At 35.9% G+C, this 16221-nt stretch overlaps 1 non-coding gene across 1 annotated transcript; it reads left to right on the forward strand.

The window, feature by feature from the left end:
• Positions 1 to 12174: 12174 nt before the first annotated feature.
• Positions 12175 to 12281, forward strand: LOC115894686. Its single transcript, XR_004054817.1, has one exon. It is a non-coding gene; the product is annotated as a U6 spliceosomal RNA (small nuclear RNA).
• Positions 12282 to 16221: the final 3940 nt, after the last annotated feature.

A 16221-nucleotide genomic window follows, 5' to 3' on the forward strand; every position in this document is an offset into this window, starting at 1 on the left:
ACCTCAATCAAGTGATCAAAGAGAACAAATTTTGCACTACCTGGTGACTGTGTGGATCACAGAATCACCTCCGTGATACTGCTGTCAAAGGTACATAACTGGAATCAGACTATAATGAAATGTGTAAGAATCCCAAAAGTGAATGAAAATTTAGAAAATAACCGATCTACAACCTTATAAAATGTCAAGATCCCAAAATGAAAAGAAAAGAAAGAGAAAGAAACTGTTTCTGACAAAAACAGACTAAAGAGACACAACTAAAGAAACTAAAAAGAAACTCAATGTGTGATTCTTAACTGAATTCTTCTTCTGTAAAGGACATTATTGACACAACTGGCAAAAATTGAATGGGGTCTGAGCATTAGATAGTTATTGCTCAGTTAGTTAATGTACCCATCTTAACTTCTTTATTTTTATAATTGTAAGTGTGGTTGTATAGAACAGTATTTTTGTTTATAGGAAATACATAATAAAACATTGAGAGAGTAGTGATCTATGCTAATAGTGAGAGGGATATCGTTTCTCTCACTACTCTAACTCCCTCCATTACTAAATTCTAAATTTTACTTTACACCACATTCCTCTTGCATATTGAATTTTCTCAATGTCCAGAAAAGTCATATTGCAGATTCATCCCGGAAAAATATTCTTTCTGGATGACATATTTTTCAGCATTTGTTGGTCATCAAGTTAATAGTTTTCTTCCTTCATGGTCTCTTTCCTGAGGAAACTTTGCTCGTTATGGGGAAAAAGTAAAACTAATATACAATATAAGTTAATTTTTTTAACATTTAGATGAGGACTTTCTTTGGTTTGTTCCCTATATGCATGATCAGCTTTCTTCAAAATTATTGTCATTATTGATCACACAAAGCAGCTCTATTAGTGGTCTTCTATTAAGCCACGAGTTAACCTGCAGCACTGCTTCTATGCATTCAGCTGAATATGACTGAGGAGGCTTGAGTTGAAAAAGCCTGCACCTTTTGAGTTTGGCATGCCTATATTTGAACTCTGGCTCTGCCGTGTATTACTGGTTTAAATGCCTAATAACCCTCAATCTCCATTTCCTTCTTTAGAAAAATGAACAAAATGACTGACAGCTCAAAGTGTTGTGACTATGGTTAAATGAAATAATGTGCCTGTGGAAAAAAAAACAGGTACACAGAAAGTTTTCACTTAAAATAATTGCCATTACTATTGTTATTTTCTCCCAGGTGCATAAAAAGTTTTTATTTATATAGTTGCACTACTGTTATTATTCCCTTCCCACTTTTTTTCTAATAGACCTGCCTGCTCTGAGTAATCTCTTCTCCAGCTACATACTTATGAATACTCTCTTTGTGAAAATAGACCATATTAATACCCGTATGAATTCAACTCTGCAGCTTTCCTTAATTCTTCACACTGATAACGCAGGACAAACTTGCTCATTATGACACACCCAGTTGGCCTCCTGCCACTCTAGAGAAGATGGCATGGGCAAAATGAGGAGCTTTGCTGGGGGTCATTGGAAAGAGGCATGGCCAACCCTTGGCTTCTGAAAGATGACCTCAAGCAACTGATATGTGGACTGTTTGCACTCATAGCTATTAAAATGTGATGCTATGTCCACATATGTCATTGGGATAGATTCTCTTTAGTAACGAACTTCTTCAAATACATTGAAAATGAATGACTTTAACAAAGTCTTTAAAAAGCATGAAGAGCAAATGTGAATGTGGACACTTCAAAAGAGTACTAGATAGACAGAATTTAGATTCCTTTTAATTCTTATGGCCAGTACTCTTTGTCACAGCAAGCATACTAACACACTAGTCTTGGCACATGTCCCAACAGTTTTGGACAACTCTCTCAATACAGAAAAGGGGCAATTTTGTCACTGAGGAAGCAAACTTAGCCTAGTGATTAAAAGTGTGGGTGTTGTCTTGACATAGCCTAGATTCAAATTTCATCTCTGTTTTTTACTATCTGTATGATTGAGTTACCTGAGTCCTGATTCCTTCACCACTAAAATAAAGATAATGAGAACTACCTCAGGGAGTTTTTATGAGGGTTAAATGAGAGAATGTGCTACTAGTGTACTTAGCACACTCTCTGACACAGGGTCATCATTGAATACACTGTAGTAGTTGTTCCAGTTGCTCTGGTAATTGTTCACAGAAGACAGTACAATGAGTAGGAAAACAGCCACATGGTCAATGCTGTAATCCAGAATAACATCTTATGGTAATTTTTCCATTAGAAAATATTGAAATATCAGATACATCATAAAGGTGTCATAAAATTTAATCCTTGTGGTATTAACACACCCATAGGTGTGCACAGAGAAGAGCACCTAAGTTCCTAAATTACATTGACACTGTTGTTCTAAGAATTCAATATTATAAGAATACTTAATAATAATCATTATTATTACTAAAGACAATAATTTATTATTTATTTTCTTTGCTTCTAAGATAACAGTTTAAAAAATGGAAATGCCCACAACTATTTTTTTTTTTTTGACTGAACATATTCTCAGGATTTTGCATGTACACATTTGGTACAATTTCTTCTGTATTGAAACCCTAATTCAATTAATAATTGGTTAATTTGGCAACCAGAAAACTGAAATTATTTCATATATTCCAAGTCATACTTTCAGCCCATGTCCATTAATAACAGTAAATGGCATATCAGTCCCTAAAACCTGAATACAAGCCATAAACTGAAATGTCAGACAACCTAAGGCAAGCAATGATGTGACCAACAGCCCCAACCCTAAGTAAATTTCTATATCCTTAATATTTTGAGCCTGTTGCAAAAAACAACCCCAAAAAAAAAAAACAGCAAAAATTCTGTCACGGGGCATTCCAGGTCAGGTTCTGCTGAAAGGGTGATGATTAATGCACATCTATCAGTCAAAGGAGGCAAGTGCTTTATTTTGGCAGTGCTTCTGAAATACAGCTGACCCTTAACAACATGGGTTTGAATTGCAAGGATCCATTTATACATGGTTTTTGTTATGCCTCTGCCACACTTGAAGATCTTTATGATGATTCACTTCCACTTAAGGCATAGTAAACATAAATTTTCTTCCTTACAATTTTCTTAATAACATTTTCTTTTCTCTAGCTTACTTTATTGTAGAAATGCACTCTATAATACATTTAACATACAAAATATATGCGTTAACCAACTGTTAATGTTTTCAGTAAGGCCTCTGGCCAATAGTAAGCTATTAGTAGTTAAGTATTAAGTAGTTAAGAGCAGTCAAAATTTATGCCGGGATTTTCAACTACACAGGGGTCAGTTGACCCTAACCCTTACATTTTTCAAGATTCAGCTGTACATGGTAAGAGGCTCAAAAGAAATATGGAAATACTACATGGAATCTGAAAGGATTTTGAATTTCTTCCTGGAATAAGGAACAAATGATGTTGTTCACCATATTTCAAGCCAGAGAAACTTTTCACAGAATAAATGTAGTGTGTTAGTCCATTTGCATTACCATAAAGAAACACCTGAAACCAGGTAATTTATAAAGAAAATAGAGAGCTGTTTCTGGCTCATAATTCCACAGGCTGTAGAGAAATTCTGGTGCCAGCATCTGCTTCTGCTGAGGCCTCAGAGAGCTTGCAATCATGGCAGGAGCTAAAGGGAGAGCCAGCATATCCCACAGTGAGAAAGGAAGAGAGACAGAGAGGAGGGGGTTCCAGGCTCCTTTAAACAACCAGCTTTCATGTGAACTCAGAGCAAGAACTCACTTTTTACCTCGAGTTGGGCACCAGGCTATTCAACAGGGATCTGCCCCCATGACCCAGCCACCTCCCACCAGGCCCCACTTCCCACACTGATGATTACATCTCAACATGAGCTTTGGAGGGGACAAACATTCAAACCATATCAGGCAGTCATTATGTATTCTAGTCCATGTCTGAGCCAAACCACCAGACGATGCAATAATATTCTTGCTAAAATCTAAGTAGCTAAGGACAGGTGTCCTCCTTAGCACCATAGAAGTCAAAAGCCTGAGGCTTAGAAATAACTAAAACAAGTGTCTTCTGAGTTATCTATAAGATATGGCACCAACAGGGAATTTCTGCATCATCCAGCTATGTAAAGAGGGGACAGGCACTACACTGACTTCTCTAATCAACCTAATTTTAAAAATAATTCAACATAGAACAGGATTGAATGATGAACAATCTAACTTACCCTGTTGGTTTTTATTCTTATTTAATTGTTCTTTTTTATATTTTATTTTTAAATAATTCTTTATTATTCTATTTAATAAATGCTTACATAACATTTCCTTTGCAAGGCATGCTTTTAAGCATTTTACAAATCTTAGTTCATCTCCTCATCATCATAACTTCATGAAATAGTTACCACTTCAGATGAGCATATTGGCAGTGGTGTGCCTACAGTTTCTAAAAGAGTTCCTAAAATTAGTGAAATAAAGATACTCAAGCAAACGCAAGACTTCTTTTAAGATGACATTTTAAAACACAAGCTAACAGTATTCTTATTAACATCAAACAGGCCCAAGAAGCTAGATATAAGAGTACAAAATTCCTCCCTCCCTCCAAAAAAGCACCTATAAAGCTAAATCCAGCTTATGTTAAGGGTAGATATTTCAACTACAATATAGGCAAGGTAAATTCAAATGCCAACTGCCTTTAATATTCACTCCCCGGTTCTGGCTTTCTTGCTCTCACTCTCTGCCTGTCTTTATTTTCTTCCTTCCATGTCTCACTTCTCTCTGCCTCCCTCAAAGAAGTAATTATTGGAGGCCTCTTCTTCCTCTGATAAACTGCAGGGGCTAAGAAAGAGACTGGTGAGAAGAGAGCTCCATATGAAAGAACTGACTTCAAAGGCACAGCACATCAAAGTGACTTGCCAGGCAGCCTGAGATCTTGCTGAGCTGAGCTGGCCTGGCCTGCTTCTCCCCTCACGGTCTGGCTCAAACCACCACTCAGGGACTACTCAGGGATGGAAGAGATTTCAGAGCTCAAGCTGGCTGCATCCATCTGCACCAGCTGGGGAAAGTGCTAGATACATACCAGGTGTTACATCTTTTGTTTTGATTAGATAAATGCTCTCAATAGATAGCGCTGAATAATATTATCACCTAATTCTCCTGGGGTTTCTTTCTCCTTCTTGAAGTATTTGACAGTAGTTTTCCAATTAGGTAGCAAAAATGAAATGAGGATTTGTGCCAGTGTAGCCTAGTGTGTTGAGTGAATAAGACCTAAGGATGAATCATCATCTGTGATGTCATCAAAAGGGCATTATTGGAGCTGCAGCAACACATGCTACAAGAAAGGAAACAAATGACCTTCAAAGAATCTATCATGCTACAAAACCAAATGACCCTCAAAATTGGGCAGTGTTGACAATACAACAGATATCCAGATGGAAACTGAGAGGTTCTGATTGTCACACTGATTCGTTGAAACAGATGGGTTTGTGTTATCGTATAAATGAACATTTGAATGCCTTGCTTTGTCGCTTTTCATCTATGTCCTAGCTGTACAGTAACTACAATCTTCCTCCTTTGAGTGTTATTTGAGTGTCTCTTCTTCCTTAATATCAGGGACAGTTTCACATATGTCCCTTTGCATTTTCTCCATTTCCCAGCACAAAGCCTGCCCAGAAGAGGAACCAGTCACTATTGCCTGAATGAGTGATGATGAATACCATAGAGAAAGTATACATGAAGTCCTGTTTGGGTAACTTTTCATGGCTTGAGGTTGATATGGAAGACACCAGAAACAAACTTAAAAAGTCCACTGTATCAGGCTCTAGACAATTTTCACTCTCACTTTGCATCTTCCTAAAAAATTGAATCATAGGTGGTTAATAACAATGAAAATTTATACTACTTTCTACTCAGTCTACCAACTATATGATGCCACAGTACAATCAGAGTCATAGAAAAGAACCTGGGCACAAAATATCTTTTCCATCTCTTTAAAGACTGAAACATATGATTGACCCATGGCCAATGTCATGTTTAAGAAACTCAGAAAAATTCAACATTAGACTTATAGTGCTGTCATCATTCTTTCACCTGCTGCTAAAACCCATATTTTCCTAAACCTCCTACGGTTTTGGACTTGCAGGGCTATCTACAATAGAGATTTACTTTCTAACTTGTTCAGAAACTGTAATAAACCTTTGCTATTGTCACCTGCAAAGCCCAGCAGTTAGTGCAGGCTGTTTCTTCTCCATTGCCTCCTGCAGGAAGTGCCTGTGCTTCAGGGTTGGTGCAGGATGCAGGATGGGTAGAACTTGTGTGTATTCTACACCGTCAGCCACTTCAATCAATGGCAGGTTATAGACAGCATTTCTCCCCTGGGAGGAGAATGTTACCTTTAGTGAAACTATTCACCTGGTTGGAGTTAATCAACTTACTCAGAGCACCGGGCTTGAACCTAAAGAAAATCATGCTGTGATCAGTAGAAAAAAAAAGGTTTTTATGTCTCATTCACCACCAAAGTACAGTAGAAAATTATGGATCCCCAAATTCTTGCCTTTTACTTACAATATTTGAATCTGTGTGTGTGTGCACACGCACACACCTCAGTGTGTTTTTTGTCATTCTGCTGTCACTGCCTCCTCCATGATTTTCTCATTGCTAGTCTACCACAGGAAAAGTTCCAAGACAGTAAAAGTTTTAGAGAGTAAAACATTAAAACACTTCCCTTTCCACTGTATTTAAAGAGGATCAAGACTAAGTGAATTAATATATTTACAAAATGTCTGCTATGTCCTTAGATACATATTAATAGTCATTTGACTCTGATAGCTGGAAACACTGATCCACATCCTTTCCTGCCTGTTGGAATCACCCGGGGAGGTTTATAATATATAGATGATTGAGTCTCAACTCCAGTGTTTCTGATTTAATTGGTCTAGATCACCACAGGCTTGCAGTTTGGCCATAAGCCTTTAAATGAAAGGCTCTTGGGTCTTTAGCCCAGAACTTCTCTTCCCTCTTCCTCTGCCTTTTAGGAAAAATATAGAAACAGAAACCCACAGAAGTTAAGCATGTATCATCTGCTACTAATGAATCAAGTGCAAAAATTAGAAAAACACATAGTTTCTGAAAACATGCTGAATAGAGAGAGATAAATGGGATATCCTCGCAGAAGAAACTCAAAAAATTTACCATTTGATTTCTTCTTCTTCTTTTTTTTTTTTTTTTTAAGATGGAGCCTCGCTCTCTTGCCCAGGCTGAAAGGCTGAAGTGCAGTGGTACAATCTCTGCTCACTACAACCTCTGCCTCTGGGGTTCAAGTGATTCTCAGCCTCTCAAGTAGCTGGGACCACAGGCATGCCCCACTAACCTGACTAATTATTGTGTTTTTAGTAGAGACAGGGTTACAACATGTTGACCAGGCTGCTCTCGAATTCCTGACCTCAAGTGATCTGCCCACCTCGGCCTCCCAAAGTGCTGGTATTACAGATGTGAGCCACTGCGCCTGACCCCATTTGGTTTCTAGAGTTAAAATAGACACTTGCTAGTTTATCCTGTGGATATTTCCAGTGCCTGTCCACTTAGTCACAAACTGAGGATTCCTTTGAACTTTAAACCACACCCAACTCTTCTGAGCAGGCCTGAATTTTGAACAGATTAAACAGAATCTGTGTACTAAAATGGAAGTATTTCTGGTGGAGGAGAGAATAAAGGAAGCTCACTTAAGTCCGAGTTGGTAAATAATTTCCAGTTTACTTGGTGATTCCAATTGATTGGTAATGATGGTTAAGGGTACTGCACTGATAGATAATATATCACGACCAAGTTACATGAATTTCAAGAAGGAAAAGTTGGTTTACATTGGCAGAAAGTCTATACGTATGATCTACCAGATTAAAGAAACAAGTTATTATGTCACAATGTGTAGAAACTATTTGGTAAACTTAACACCCGTGTGTGTGTGTGTGTGTGTGTGTGTGTGTGTGTGTGTGTGTGTTTAAACTCAGAATAAAAATCAAAGAAAGCTTTCTTAATCTGACAAAATTTGTCTACCAAAAATCTACAGTAAATATAAATTTTAATGGTAAAGTAAGTTAAAATCAGGAACAAGAAAAGAATGTCTATTATCATCACTTCTGTTTAACTTAATAGTGTAATGACAAAGGGGCAAAAAATGCAAAGGACTGCAAAGGAAGCAACAAAACCCCTTTTATTCATATATAATATGATTTCCACATTGAAGACCCAAAATAATCTGCCAAAAATTAGAGCTAGTTAGTGTCTAGTAAAGTGCTTGAATGTGAGATTAATACATAGAAATTAATTGGTTATATATCAATGACAAACAAATATTATGCAAAAACATACTATTTTAAAAAGCTACTTTTTAAAAAACCCTTTAAGGTACCAAGCTACCATGAAATAAATCAAACAAAATAAGCACAAGACATTTATGGAGAAACTTTTTAACATTATGAGAGATATTTAAAAATCTCTAAATAAATGGGAATATTATTTTCATGGAAAGTATCAGAACTCAATATCAAAAAGATGTCAATCTCCATAAATTGTTTACAGATTAAAAATCTGATAGGCTTTTCAAGAAACATGGTAGCCAATTCTAAAACTTATATGGAAAATGAATATCACAAACTAGGGGAGAAACTTCTGATGAAGAGTACAGTGTAGAGATTCACCCAACATAATCTCAAGGCTTACTGAACTAACATAATTAGAGCTATACAATATTAACCCAGAGCAGAGAGATCAGTCAGTGCAACAGAACAAAACAGACCCAATCATATGAGAGATATGGCAAAAGGATATATACTCAATGAAAGAGCTGATACAATCAACAATCCTTATAAAAAATTAAGTTGTACACTTTCTCACACTATGGGCAAAATCAATTCCCAATGGAATAAATATATAAACGTAAAAGGTAAAACTTCAAAACTTTTAGAAAACCAAATAGAATATCCTTATGATCTCAAAATAGAAAAGGATCTTTTAATACAAAAAAAATGCTAATCAAACTAGTAATATCATCTGACATGGCAAAAGCATTTCACATAATCCAACACCATTCATGTTAGAAACTGTCAGCAAGTGAGGAAAAGAGAGACAGGTGCTAACTTCACCTTGATAAAAAGCATCTACATCTGCAGCTAACATCATGTTTAATAGTGAAAGACTGAATGCTTTCCCTACGACATTGAAAAAAATGTAAAAATGTCCAATATCTGCTCTCACAATTCTTAGAAACTACAGCACTTGAAATCCTAGACCCTGCAATAAGGCAAAAAAATAAAGGCATACGAATTGGAAAGGAAAAAAAAAAGACTGTCTGTATTTGTAGATGACATAATTATCGACATAGAGTATCCCAAGAAATCTACAAAAATGATCCTAGAATGAACAAATGAGTTCAGCAAGGTCAAAGGATTCAGATCAATACAGAAAAATCAGTCACACCTCTACATACTAACAATAAATATGCAGCAACCAAAATCAGAATCACCATTCCATTTATAATTGTTCCAAAGAAAATGAAATGCTTAGATGTATTTGAAATACAACATGTACAGGATCTATGTACTAAAAATTACAAAATACTGAGGAAATCATTCTATGCTCTAAATAAATGGAGACATACTATGTTCATGGATTGGAAGCCTCAACATAGTAAAGATGCAGGTTTAATGCAATGCCTATCAAAATCCTATTGAGGTTTAAAGTGGAAGAAATCACTTTAACCAATATTGATGTTTATTCTATAGCTACAATAATCAAGAGCATGATATCAGTGGAGGGACAGACACATAGATCAATGGAAGAGTATAAAGAACCCCAAAATAAACTAACACAAATACACTCAGCTGATTCTTTAAAAAGGTACAGAAGCAATTCAGTGGAGGAAGGAGAGTCTTTTGTCAAATGGTGCTGAAGCAATTGGAAAAATACAGGCAAAATGTAAACCTCAACTTAAACTTCACAGCTTAAAAAACTTAACTCAAAATGCATCACACACTTAATTGTACAAAAATTTAGGATATACGGCTAGGCAAATATTTCTAAGACTTGACACCAAAAGCACAATCCATAAAAGGAAAAAATTAATAAATTGAACCTCATCAAAATTAAAAATACTGACCATACAATAAAAGATTGATAATTTCCACAACACAGAAATTAAGAATAATAATACATTTCAAAACATTGAAAAGAAAGTAAAAAGGCAAATCAACACTAGGAGAAGATATTTTAAACACATGTGACAGAGATTGATATCTAACATATCTTAAGAACTCATTCAAATTAATTTTTGTAAAGTCTAACAACCCAACAGAAAATAGCCAAAAACTAAGAAGAGGTCATTTTATGGAAGAGAAAACACTAACTGCTAATAAACTGAGAAAAAAACTATCTGATGTTCAACAAACATGACAAAAACAAACAATTGGAAAAGGATTCCCTATTCAATAAATGGTGCTGGAATAACTGGCTGGCCATATGCAGAAGAAACTAGATTCCTTCCTTACACCATATACAAAAATTAACTTAAGACAGACTAAAGGATTAAAGACTTAAATGCAAAACTCAAAACAATAAAAACCCTGGAGGACAACCTAGGCAATACCATTCAGAACATAGGCACAGTTAAAGATTTCATGATGAAGATGCCAAAAGCAACTGAACAAATGCAAACATTCACAAATGCAATCAAATTAAATTAAAAAGCTTCTGCACAGCAAAAGAAACTATCAACAGAGTAAGCAGCCAACCTACAGAATGAGAGAACATTTTTACAAGCTATGCACCCGACAAAGGTCTAATATCCAACATCTATAAGGAACCTTAAACAATTTACAATAAATAAAAAATATAAGTAAGTGGGCAAAGGACATGAACACACTTTTCAAAAGAATACATACATGTGGCCAACAATCATAAGAAAAAAGGTCAACATCACTGGTCATTAGAGAAATGCAAATCAAACCACAATGAGATACCATCAAATAACAGTCAGAATGGCTATTATTAAAAAGTTAAAAGCTAACAGTTGCTGGCAAGGTTGTGGAGAAAAAAGAATGCTTATACATTAGTTCAGCCATTGTGGAATACAGTGTAATGATTCCCCAAAGACCTAAAGACAAAAATATCATTTGACCAAGCAATTGCATTACTAGATATATACACAAAGGAATATAAATCATTCTGCTATAAAGAAACATGCACACATATGTTTATTGCAGCACTGTTCACCATAGCAAAGACATGGAATCAACCTAAATGCCCATCAATGATAGACTGGATAAAGAAAATGTGGTATATATACACCATGGAATACTATGCAGCCATAAAGAATGAGATCATGTTCTTCACAGGAACATGGATGGAACAGGAGGCCATTATCCTTAGCAAACTAACACAGGAACAGAAAACCAAATACTGCATGTTCTCACTTATAAGTGGGAGCTAAATGATGAGAACACATGGACACATGGTGAGGAGGGTAACAATACACACTGGGGCCTTTCAGAGGGTGGAGGTGGGAGGAGGGAGAGGATCAGGAAAAATAACTTATGAGTACTAGGATTAATACCTGGGTGATGAAGTAATCTGTACAACAAACCCCCATGATACACACTTACCTATGTAACAAACTTGCACTTGTTCCCCTGAACTTAAAATAACAGTATTTTTAAACTGAGAAAGAAGTTCACTCTCATTAATAATTAGGAAAATGAACCTGACACCACAATAAGCCAATATTTAATGCTCATTCGATTGAGAAAATTTTTATAAGTACATTACTTCCAAGTCTTAGGGACAACATTAAGCAAAGGGTATTCAACATTGTGTATTACAGTTATAATTTTTTTAAAAAAATTAATCCATGTCCATCTAAAAAACAATGGACAAATAAAATTTGAAAAACGTATGTAGTAGATGATGTCGTGATAAAAATGAATATAACCATAAGCAATAACATGAAAGTAAGTATCTGAGAGACATTATGTTAAGTCAAAACATTAAACACAGAAGACTGAAGATGGCATGAAACAATTTTGAAAATGCTAAAAAACAAAGTTAAGCATTGTTTAGAGATATTTACATATGTAAATAAACTTTTTTAAAAACAAGGAAACAACTAAGAGAAAGAATCTGGGAGGAACAGGCAAGAAGTTTTAAAAGCTCAGAGATGTGCGCTTGCTTCGGCAGCACGTATACTAAAATTGGAACAATACAGAGAAGATTAGCATGACCCACGCACAAGGATGACATGCAAATTTGTCAAGTGTTCCATATTTTTATGAGCTAAAGGAGAATGTTCTAACCCAATGCAAAGAAGCTAAGAACCTTGATAAAAGGTTAGAGGAACTGCTATGTAGAATAAGCAGTTTAGAGAGGAATATAAATGACCTGATGGAGCTGAAACACATAGCACTAGAACTTCGTGAAACGTACACAAGTATCGACAGCTGAATAGAACAAGTGGAAGAAAGGATAGCAGAGTCTGAAGACCACCTTACTGAAATAAGATGTGCAGACAAGAATGGAGAAAAAAAAAAAAGAAAGAAAAGGCATGAACAAAGCCTACAAGAATATGCGACTTCATAAAAAGACCGATTGATGGGAGTACCAGAAGGAGAGGAGGAGAATGGAAACAAGCTGGAAAACACACTTCAGGATATTATTCAGGAGAACTTCCCCAACCTAAAGAGACAGGCCAACATGCAAATTCAGGAAATACAGACAATAACATTAAGATACTCCATGAGAAGATAAACCCAAGACACATAATCACCAGATTCTCCAGGGTCAAAATGAAGGAAAAATTGTTAAAGGTAGCCAGAGAGAAAGTCCAAGTCATCTATAAAAGGATGCCCATCAGACTAACAGTGGACCTTTCAGCAGAAACTCTACAAGCCAGAAGAGATTGGGGGCCAATATTCAACATCCTTAAAGAAAAGAATTTTCAACCCAGAATTTCATATCCAGCCGAACTAAGCTGCATAAGCAAAGGATAAATAAAATATTTTCCAGAGAAGCAAATGCTGAGGGATTTCTTTTCCACCAGGTCTGCCCTTCAAGAGCTCCTGAAAGAAGCACTAAATATGGAAAGGAAAAACCAGTACCAGCCACTGTAAAAACAAACAAAAATATAAAGACCAATGACACTATGAAGAAACTGCAACAACTAGTGAGCAAAATAACCAAATAGCTAACTATTCTGAATATATATGCACCCAATACAGGAGCACTCAGATTCATAAAACAAGTTCTTAGAGACCTACAAAGAGACTTAGACTCCCACCCAATAATAGTGGGAGACTTTAACACCCCACTGTCAATATTAGACAGATCGACAAGACAAAAAATTAACAAGGATATTCAGGACTTGAACTCAGCTCTGGATTAAGTGGACCTAGTGGGCATCTACAGAACTCTATACCCCAAATTAACAGAATATACATTATTCTCAGTGCCACATGGCACTTATTCTAAAATTGACCACATAATTGGAAGTAAAACACTTCTCAGCAAATGCAAAAGAACTGAAATCATAACAGTTTCTCAGACCACAGTGCAATGAAAATAGAACTCAGGATTAAGAAACTCACCTAAAACCACACAATTTCATGGAAATGAACAACCTGCTTCTGAATGACTCCTGAATAAATAATGAAATTAAGGCAGAAATCAAGAAGTTCTTTGAAACCAATTAGAACAAAGAGACAATGTACCAGAATCTCTGGGACACAGCTAAAGCATTACTAAGAGGGAAATTTATAGCACTAAACACCCACATCAGAAAGGTAGAAAGATCTCAAATCAACACCCTAACATCACAATTAAAAGAGCTAAAGAGGCAAGAGCAAAGTAATCCAAAAGCTAGCAGAAGACAAGAAATAACTAAGATCAGAAAATAACTGAACGAGATAGAGACATGAAAAACCCTTCAAAAAAATCAACAAATCCAGGAGCTGGCTTTTTGAAAAAATTAGCAAAATAGAAAGACTGCTAGCTAGACTAATAAAGAAGAAAAGGTAGAAGAATCAAATAGACACAATAAAAAATGATAAAGGGGATATCACCACTAACCCCACAGAAATACAAACTACCATCAGAGAATACTATAAACACCACTACACAAATAAACTAGAAAATCTAGAAGAAATGGATAAATTCCTGGACACATATACCCTCCCAAGACCAAACCAGAAAGAAGACGAATCCCTGAATTGACCAATAACAAGCTCTGAAATTGAGGCAGTAATTAATAGTCTACCAACCAGAAAAAAAAAAAAAAAAAAGAAGCCCAGGAATAGACAGATTCACAGCTGAATTCTACCAGAAATACAAAGAGGAGCTGCTACCAGCTTCTGAGTAGCGTTATTTCTTCTGAGACTATTCCGAACAATTGAAAAGGAGAGACTCCTACCTAACTCATTTTATGAAGCCAGCATCATCCTCTTACCAAAACCTGGAAAAGACACCACAAAAAAAGAAAATTTAGGACCAATATTCCTGATGAACATCAATGCAAAAATCCTCAATATAATACTGGCAAACTGAATCCAGCAGCACATCAAAAAGTTTATCCACCATGATCAAATTGACTTCATCCCTCAGATGCAAGGCTGGTTCAACATACACAAATCAATAAATGTAATCCATCTCATAAACAGAACGGAAGAAAAAAACTACATGATTATCTCAATAGATACAGAAAAGGCCTTCGATAAAATTCAACATCGCTTCATGTTAAAAACTCTCAATAAACTAGGTATTGATGGAACATACCTCAAAATAATAAGGGCTATTTATAACAAACCCACAGCCAATATCATATGGAATGGGAAAAAACTGGAATCATTCCCTTTGAAAACAGGTACAAGACAAGGATGTCCTTTCTCACCACTCCTATTCAACATTAGAATTGGAAGTTCTGGCCAGGACAATCAGGCAAGAGAAAAAAATAAAGTGTTTTCAAATTGGAAGAAAGGAAGTCAAGTTGTCTCTGTTTGCAGACAACCTGACTGTATACTTAGAAAACCCCATCATCTCAGCCCAAAAACTTCTTGGACTGATAAGCTACTTAAGCAAAGTTTCAGGATACAAAATCAATGTGTGAAAATCACAAGCATTCCTTTACACCAACAATAGGCAAGCAGCGAGCCAATTCATGAATGAGCTCCCATTCACAATTGCTACAAAGAGGATAAAATATCTAGGAATACAGCTAACAAAGGATGCGAAGGACTTCTTCAAGGAGAACACAAACCACTGCTCAAGGAAATAAAAGAGGACACAAACAAATGGAAATCATGGATAGGAAGAATCAATATCATGAAAATGGCCATACTGCCCAAAGTAATTTATAGTTTCAATGCTATTCCCATCAACCATTGACATTCTTCACAGAATTAGAAAAAAAAAACTATTTTAAATTTCATGTAGAATCAAAGAAGACCCCACATAGCCAAGACAATCCTAAGCAAAAAGAACAAAACTGGAGGCATCGAGCTACCTGACTTCAAACTATATTACAAGTCTACAGTAACCCAAATAGCACGATACTAGTACCAAAACAGACATATGGACAAATGGAGCAGAACAGAGACCTCAGAAATAACACTAAACATCTACAACCATCTGATCTTCGACAAACCTGACAAAAACAAGCAACGGAGAAAGGATCTCCTATGCGGTAAATGGTGCTGGGAAAACTGGCTAACCATATGCAAAAAAACTGAATCTGAACCCCTTCTTTACACCTTACACAAAAATTAACTCAAGATGGATTAAAGACTTAAATGTAAAATCCAAAACCATAAAAAACCTAGAAGAAAACGTAGGCAATACCATTCAGGACATAGGCATGGGCAAAGACTTCATGACTAAAACACCAAAAGCAATTGCAACAAAAACAATTGCAACAAAAGCCAACATTAACCAATGGGATCTAATTAAACTAAAGAGCTTCTGCACAGCAAAAGAAACTATCATCAGAGTGAACAGGCAATGTACAGAATGGGAGAAGTTTTGCAATCTACCCATCTGACAAAGGTCAAATGTCCAGAATCTATGAGGAACTTAAAGAAATTTACAAGAAAAAAAAAAAAACCCATCCAAAGTGGGTGAAGGATATGAACAGACACTTCTCAAAAGAAGACATTTATGCCAACAAACATGAAGAAAACACCAACATTACCGATTATCAGAGAAATGCAAGTCAATACCACAAA

This window comes from Rhinopithecus roxellana, chromosome 18 (assembly GCF_007565055.1).
Source record: "Rhinopithecus roxellana isolate Shanxi Qingling chromosome 18, ASM756505v1, whole genome shotgun sequence".
In the NCBI taxonomy this organism is placed as follows: Eukaryota; Metazoa; Chordata; class Mammalia; order Primates; family Cercopithecidae; genus Rhinopithecus; species Rhinopithecus roxellana.